This window comes from Ornithodoros turicata, chromosome 1, assembly GCF_037126465.1.
Source record: "Ornithodoros turicata isolate Travis chromosome 1, ASM3712646v1, whole genome shotgun sequence".
NCBI lineage: Eukaryota > Metazoa > Arthropoda > Arachnida > Ixodida > Argasidae > Ornithodoros > Ornithodoros turicata.
In genome coordinates this window covers 20176485-20184708 of record NC_088201.1, presented here as the reverse complement: position 1 = coordinate 20184708, position 8224 = coordinate 20176485, and positions in this window count along the sequence as shown.

Genomic DNA, 8224 nt, shown 5'->3' with positions numbered 1-8224 from the left:
AGACATTCAGTCACTCACTCAGGTCAACAACGTCCGTGACGTGACCACGTGCCGACTGCATTTTTTCATTGTTGAGCCATCTCCCCTATTGATATCGCACACAAGCTTCTATTACTTTGTTGCGCCACGGGAGTTATTGACGTACCATAGAGGCGTAAGGGGAGCTTTGTGTATCCTAGGAACTCCTAGAGCACCGTATGACCCGCAAATAGTAGCCTAGCCACGGAGGAAGGCTGTGTGGAGAGGCTGAACGAAACCTCACTGCGACTGCGGAGCTCACTCCTGAGAGTCGTGGTAATCCAATGAGAAATGTATCACATCTGTGAACGGAACGATAAACCGGGGACAGTCTCACTCCCCTCGTTTCCTGCAACCATGGGCGCTTACTCGGTGAAGGGGAACTGCTGGGAGAATAAAGTCGCACAAATCGTGGCTCAATCCGTGGCGATTAGCTCCAGAGAAACTTGCTAGGGTTCAATCGTAGAACTACCGTGCTAACGAGCTACGGATTGATAAATAAGATGACCGAAGGAACGAGGTCATTTCCAGGAAAAACACAGGAAAGGTGGAACTAATCGCAACTCAAGTAGGTTATTTCTCGTATCGGCAATTATTCGCAATAAAATTTTCGCTGTTGTGGTAATTGTTATACATATCGCTACATTTAGATCCGCAAGTAATCGAGCTCAACAACAGACTCCTTCGTTGATAAGGTTGGTCTGCGAGAATCGTAAAGTTTTCGGAAGTACCCAAACGAGGGATTAACTCCCAAGGTTTTGACGAAACTCGTCAAGTTTCTGATTTTCTGACAAATCATTTCATCCGTTTCGGTGGCAAAATTTACTAAGGTAGACCTAATGGCTTTTATTAGTGTAGTGCCACGACTGTAGACATGATCTATTCAACAGCGAGACCTCTTACAATAGTCGAACATTTTACAAGTTGGGTAATGTTCACTGCAGTGTTGGAGGTATAACTCGTAACCGCAACTAAGTTACTCGTTTAGGTAACTTTTAACTTAACTCGTTACTTACGAGTTCCAGTAACTCGAGGCACTCGTTCCTTTTCTAAGTAACCTTCTTAAAGTAACTTGGGCAAGAAACAAGTTACTTTTGTTCAGTTCTTGTCCACAAAGAACGTGAGCTGCGCCGTCTTTCTCCCTCCCTCATGAGACGACAGCCATGTGCGCGACGGTTGCATGTGCACGCCACCTCCTCTCTCTTCCTCAGCCAACTCTATACTCCCTCGCTATTGCTTGGGTTATACTTGGGTGAACGCTATGAATCCAGTTTTGACCGTGTGTTCGGAGATCCAGGTGACAGAGCGTTCGTCATAGCGGCGAGCAGTGTATCTCTAGTGGCGTAGGGCACCGTGAAGCTAGATAAAATGTCACACTTGGCGCAGTTCTACGAAATATGAGCACAGGGTGACGATTCACCCAACTTAAAATTCTGATGCCTACCTTGTGGTCCGTTGAAGAAATTTATCAGCGCAGGAAGGGAGCCCCTCAAATTTCATCATATTGAATACTTCTATAGTTTCGATATGCCAAAAGAAATATAAAACGTCTTGTACTTCGCCGTTGTTACATCAAGGTCTGAACAAATTGTACAGAGGTCAAGAACTTAAGAGTATACATTACGTAGCAATTTAATTGAAGAACACCCGTTACTTTTCCAAATAAAACTCGTTTGTTGCTTAGTTACATTTTTTACGCAGCAACTTCATTTGTAATGAGTCCATCCGTCGGGTGACTTCCTCATCTCTGGTTCATTGCGAGCCCACTTGGCCCCAACGCGTCCGGCTGCTTTTCCATCCAAAGTTTAGAGCTTCCGAGTGAAATTAGTCCCTCAAAAATTTTCGGAAGCGTCAGTAAAAAGAAATGATACCTTTTCGCTACAAATTACGAGTACAGTTTTCACGCGACGTAAAGCCACGAATTATTATTATTATTAAATTAATAAAACACCGCTAAAAATGTTGCTGTCAGTGAAATGTGCGCTATTCACAGCAGAGAATTTCCCTGGAAGTCGTTTCCATTACCGAGATCTGCCTGGGCTTCCAATGTGCACAGGGGCCCGATCTTCAACTTTTCGTTATCCCATAGCCATGGGTGTACCGAGAGGGGGGTAAGGGGAGGGGCGTGACCCACCCCTGGAGTTCTGAGGTCGCTTGTGAAAATTGTGCGCTCTTTAGTCATAGGCCGTCATCAGAGCCGCCGCGAGGAGAGTTTACGCAGGGGCAGGGCACATCTGAAGCCCCCCCTCCGTCACTGCCGTCAGAAGCCTTGTAAACAGCGAAAAGAAAACGCCCGTTTACACTTTCGAGCCCGTAAATTCAAACTCTCTTCATTCCTACTTTATACTGTCCAACCAACCTGCCAGGGCTTCCCCTTTAGCACCGCCGTCAGTATTATTCTCGGATGTCATACTTTGAACCTCTGAGCACCTGCACAATCCGCAGCGACCGTCTCCAGGAAAAGAGGCGTGGGGGAGGGGGGGGGGGTTGCACGCTTTGCCCCCCACCCCCCGGAAACAATCCTGGGAACGGCCATGCCCATAACGCGCGTTAAATGCATCACTTCGGCCCGTGATTCGCCACGAGCTCGTGCACGAGCCTACCACATCGGCTTTGGAGCGCGCCAACTTTAAATAGAACGATAACGAACACTAAGTGAAAGTTGAAGATTGCGAGCCCCTACCTAACCGTCCGGTCCACCTATCCAAACCTACCCGGTCCACCTATCCAAACATTATCGAACACTGAACCTAAACTCCGAAGTGCAGACACAGGAGCGCCATCTCACAGCGACTCACTCACACCGTTTTTGCTTAATGCCACATTACCCTCCCGTGGGTCGCCACTAGCGCGTATTTCTCGAAGTCGAAACCCGCGGCCTCTGTTCCCGCGGCTCATTTGGAATGTCCACTGAAAGTGGGGAGTAGGGGAAGAAAGTGCATGCAAACTGGTAGGGCGAGTGAGATGGAATGAAATCACTTGGTTGGTCACAGTCGGAAATTCTACACCGCATCGCGTCTAACATTGGTGCGAACTTTCACGTTATCAAGTGTTCTACTGGGTTACCCAGGGTTGTTACAGGGTTTTTTAGTAAAATATATAAAAAGAAACACTCTAAGTTACGCGTTGGAGGACGTATTATATGTTCGAGATTTTATAAAATTGACACTTTGTACAGCTCTTTGTGCACAAATATTGTACGTGCCCCAGCTAAGCCTCGTGTGTACGCGGGTTCACGTAATTTCGTAGAGCTCAAGCTTTGTTACGATAACTACTCTACTGATTTTGAACAATTTCGAAATAAAATATGCACTTTCAGTTTGTGCTTTGTAGAGTTAATTGCAAAGCCCCAACGATTTCCCAACAGGTCAAGAAAGTGACCCAATATCGTGTATTGACAATGTATATATGAACGAACAATTTTTAATTTATCCCAATTTACGTAGACAAATGTGCATGCTGCAAATTTTTACAACGTCGCACATCATTGACAAAAGCTTCCGCGTTGGCGTGTCAGCGATATTTTTTACAGGTCAGTAGAAACACGGCGCTTTATCTTGAGTAATACACTAATTGTTATCGGTTACCTGTTTTAGGATGTACACATATTTTAGGTACACTGTTTTAGGATGACACACAGCATGGATTCTTACAAGGCAGATCTGTTGATACTAACTTGTGTGTGTGTTTATGGACATCGTCGGGAGACACGCCATTAACCGGTCTCAAGTTGACACTGTTTACTTTGATCTGTCTAAAGCCTTTGATTTAGTTAATATAACACTATTAGCCCAGAAGTTATCCTTATATGGCCTCTGCAACAGTTACCTTTCCTGGTTTCAAAGCTACCCACATGGTCGCCTTAATTGTGTCAGAATACAAAATGTTATGTCCTCATGGTACTCTTCCACCTCAGGAGTGCCTCAAGGTTCCAACCTTGGCCCTCTTCTCATCCTAATATTTGTCAACGACTTGCCATCATACGTGAAACACTAACATTTTACAATTTGCCGATGATATCAAGATTTTTCGAGAGATTCGGACTTACCGGGATTGTTATTTATTGCAAGGTGATATTCAAGCGATCAGTACTTGGTGTAAACAGAATGACCTTGTCTTGAACCTCTTAAAAAACAAAATCGTGTTCTTCAGTCGTAAAAGAGAGATCATCTCTCATAGCTACTCTATTGATAGTATCACATTAGAAAGGCATTTAACGGTCCGTGACCTGGGTGTTACATTTGATTTTTCTTTGTCATTCATTGATCATGTCTGCTCGCTTGTTCGTATTTGTCTGCAACTGCTCGGTTTGATATCTAGAGTTACGCGTGAATTTAAAAATTCAGCTTGCTTTATGCAACTTTACCTTGCCCTTGTTAGGTCTAAGGCCGAAATTGCCTCTATCGTTTGGAACCATGTATCATCGACGAGGTCGTCTGATATCGAGAGAATTCAAAAAAGGTTTATTTGAGTATTTTATGATAGGTATATCGGAAGACGATTCTATCATTCCTATCCTAGACTTTTGGACTATTTAGGTTTGCCTATGTTGAGCAGGAGACGTCTTATGAACGATCTGTTGTTCTTGTATAAGCTGGTCAATGGCCGTATTAACTGCTCTCAACTATTATCTACGCTACATTTTTATTGTACTATTCGTCCTAGTAGAAAACTCGTATTATTCTACACACCAGTTAATGAGGAAATGATCCCTACGCTTTGTATGCAGTTTCTCTTTAATGGCTTTAACCATCTCGACATTGATATTTCCATGAATCTTCATTAATTCAAATGTTCTGCCCATCGTCTACTTTGTAACTGATTTTGTCTGATTATTTCCCGATTGTTATTTTGTTTAATCCTATATAGATGATATATATGATTATTGATATGTTATAATGACATATAGCTGCTATTTCAGCTGGTCGTTCGTTCTTCTTTTCCTATGAATTCAAGTGTATATTATATGTTTATAGTGCACTGCCCAGCAGGCTGTTGTCAGCCATTGGTAGGCACGATATAAATAAATCCAAGCAAACAAACAAACAGGGGCGGATCCAGACCCTCGGTTTGGGGGAGGGGGGGGGGGTTGTGTGTCGGAGTGCGTAGTGGGGGATGGGAGAGAGGGTAATCCAATGTATATGGCAATGATGTTTTTTTTTGGGGGGGGCGATCGCCCAATCGCCCCCTTCCCCCCTTGGATCCGCCACTGCTTGGGGCAGGCAGTCCGTCCGCGACGCAATTCTTGATTGAATGATACGACGCAGCATCGATATCACTGGGTTGCTGTGAGTGCCAGTGTCCACACTACATTTCGAGTCTCGAAGGTCATAACCTTGGCAGTAGTCCCACACGCTACATGACTTATAGCTTTATTAACTATTGAAATTTCGCACTTCTAGCTGTCACCATAATACTATGATGCCTGCAAACTGCCATGAGTATACAGCGGTGCACCAAAGTCACCAGGTAACGAAGTACCTCGTGTCTAAAATGACGACAAGGTGAATGAAATAGGTGTCAGGTGGGTTGCAGGATACAGCTGAAACACATATGGATACGTCGCGTGTATGACTGACGAGCTGCAGTATCATCGTCCCCATAAAACAGGAACATATTTCGGATGACGCGAGTCGGTGCATAAAAATTCAGCAAGCTAATTACAGATATCGCACCCAAAATGTTGTGAACACATTTGCGCAAGAAGACGTAATCACAGCTGATTCTGCGATGAGTCAAAAACGACGAAGACAGGGAGAATATACTATATGGTGAGTTTGCTTCCCACCATTCTACATCACCATAAATATACTTTCAGAAGGAAATTTCCGCGAAGGAATCTTTACAGATCTCCTGACAACGGCATCTAATCGCCTGACATTGGTCTTTCCAATACAGTTTCATGCGACAGATTCGAACTCAATCATTGGCAATAAACGTGTTCTAAAAAGCGCGTGTAGACTAATAGGGTCGCTCAAGACCTCTGTGGTCCTACAGGTGAGGCCAGGAATACGGCAAGCTTTGTTTAGAACATAGTCCACATGATTAGTATTAGGAGGCGTTGATCAACGAAGACATCAAGATCTTTCAGAGCAGACAGCCTGCATTACTCAGTACCATACAATTTATAGGCAGAAACTAATAGGTTCGCCTTGTTGATTAGTGTCATCATTTTGGTGCACTATATATGCAGATACATTTTTGGGGAGTGGGGGGTGGGGGGTGAAAATTTATGTTAGGAGTAGCAGAACAAGTCGGGAGACGAGTTCAATTTCTCCTCTTCTTTTTTTTTCGTTACAAACAAACAAACAAAGCTTAATGATAGTCACCATTGATACTTTTCATTGACAGTTTAGGGACTTCTCATTGCGAGATTCTACTAATCCAACTGGAGCTTGGTCCTACTTAGAAATATTGTCCCAATCACAACAATGTCCAAACAATAAACAATATCACCCACTTTCTAACACCTAAACTATGGAACGTATACTATTCCACGATTATCGAAATCTGACAGTATAGTACCAAGCCCTGCTTCCCCTCCCCTTTTTTTTTGGGGGGGGGGGGGTCAGTACTATTCTTATTTATTTATTTGAATACACCCTACAGCTCCACCGAAGGGGTTCTTGATTAAACCTATACCTTCTACGACCACACTAAAGGGTCACCGTGCGCGCATGCTTTCGCTTCTGCTGTCCATGCATCTGTGTTGCGTTTATTGCTGCGTATCTTTTGTTTGTCATTGTTCTTTATTTTAGATGAGTAAGCAGAGTACAGGTACATCTCTCCAAGCTTACAGTGGGTACATTGGTAGATGCTCTGGATACAAAACGGATTTTGTAAAGAACAGATTAGAAAGCGAGCTTGATAAAGACGATACTTGCCGTTCTGTGGTATATGGTGCACACAATTTGAGACAAGAAAACATTCCTAGTATTCTTTAAATGTTACCGCACAGTGGAAGCAGGCCCAGAGACACTACCACATGCACACCACTAGAGGTTACATCACACTGAAACAGAAATCAGATGTGGTCGTGCCATTACATTTTGCAGCGTGAAAATTTACATAAGTACGCAACATCTGCGTGTATGTACCAATCAGACATTGCGATACTCTACCCCACTGCTCGCTGTAATTTAATTGGTTGATGATCCTCAGAGTGAGGCCCGAAGTCCTACGTGCGATACCCCACAAAAGTATGATGAATACCGTCTTCCCGTGCAGTATACTTCTGCAAAGGATGTGTGCAGCGCGTGCCATGAGAGGAACAATACAATCCGATCCGTGGGACCGTCGGGGCACCAGAGATTCTGTGGATGCTGCATAAAGCGCCGTTGCCTACACACTAACCCAAGTAAACCCGAGTAGCTGGCTCCACGCTTGTGGAGTCACAATCTCAGTGTTATGTTTAACCCAAGCCCAGACCATTCGCAATAACAGAAGGATATCAATGGCGGTCAAACATGCGGGATGCAGGGTCATTTCCATTCTCTGTACAAAATTTTATGAGGCTCATACGAAGCAACCGGCTAGAAACCGCAGCGATGTCGCTTTTGTGGTACGTTTTTTCTCTTCTTTTTTTCTTTTTCGTGACGCTTTTTACGAGATCACTCAGGTTTATCCAGATAGAAGGTTTATCCTTCTCCCTATCGAAATTGCTTGGTCCCTGGCCTAATCCAGCCCAGCAATGCTCAGCGCTCGAAGCTCTTCTGACGTTTCTGCACACCATCGGACTTCCATCGTTATTGTGAAGGGGCTCGTTATTTTATTCCCCACATTCCCACCAGCAATGGGGAAGAGTATCGCCTGTGGCGATGAACCTTCCCACTCTCCAAAGCCAAAATAAGGTTGTTGTTGTCCAGATAAAAATGCTGGGTATATCTCCACTATATTAGAGTTTTATGATACCACGGTGGAAGCTGTCAAATCCAACTCCAGAGCTCAACCAATATAATCCACTTGAAATGGTTGGCGCTATTGACATCTCAAAATCGTTATCATATCAGCGCCCTTCAAATCTATCAAAATCGTAGTTTCTCTACAGGAAAAGGCATTTTCAGCAAGGCACTTGCAAGGCCTGCAAGGAAGGCCTGCACTTACCCACATGCGGTACACATGTGCGGAAACCGCCTGCAGGCTGCCGCTGGGCGGCAAGAAAGAGTGCTCGCCGCCCTGCAGCCGCTACAGCGTGCGGTTTCCGCGG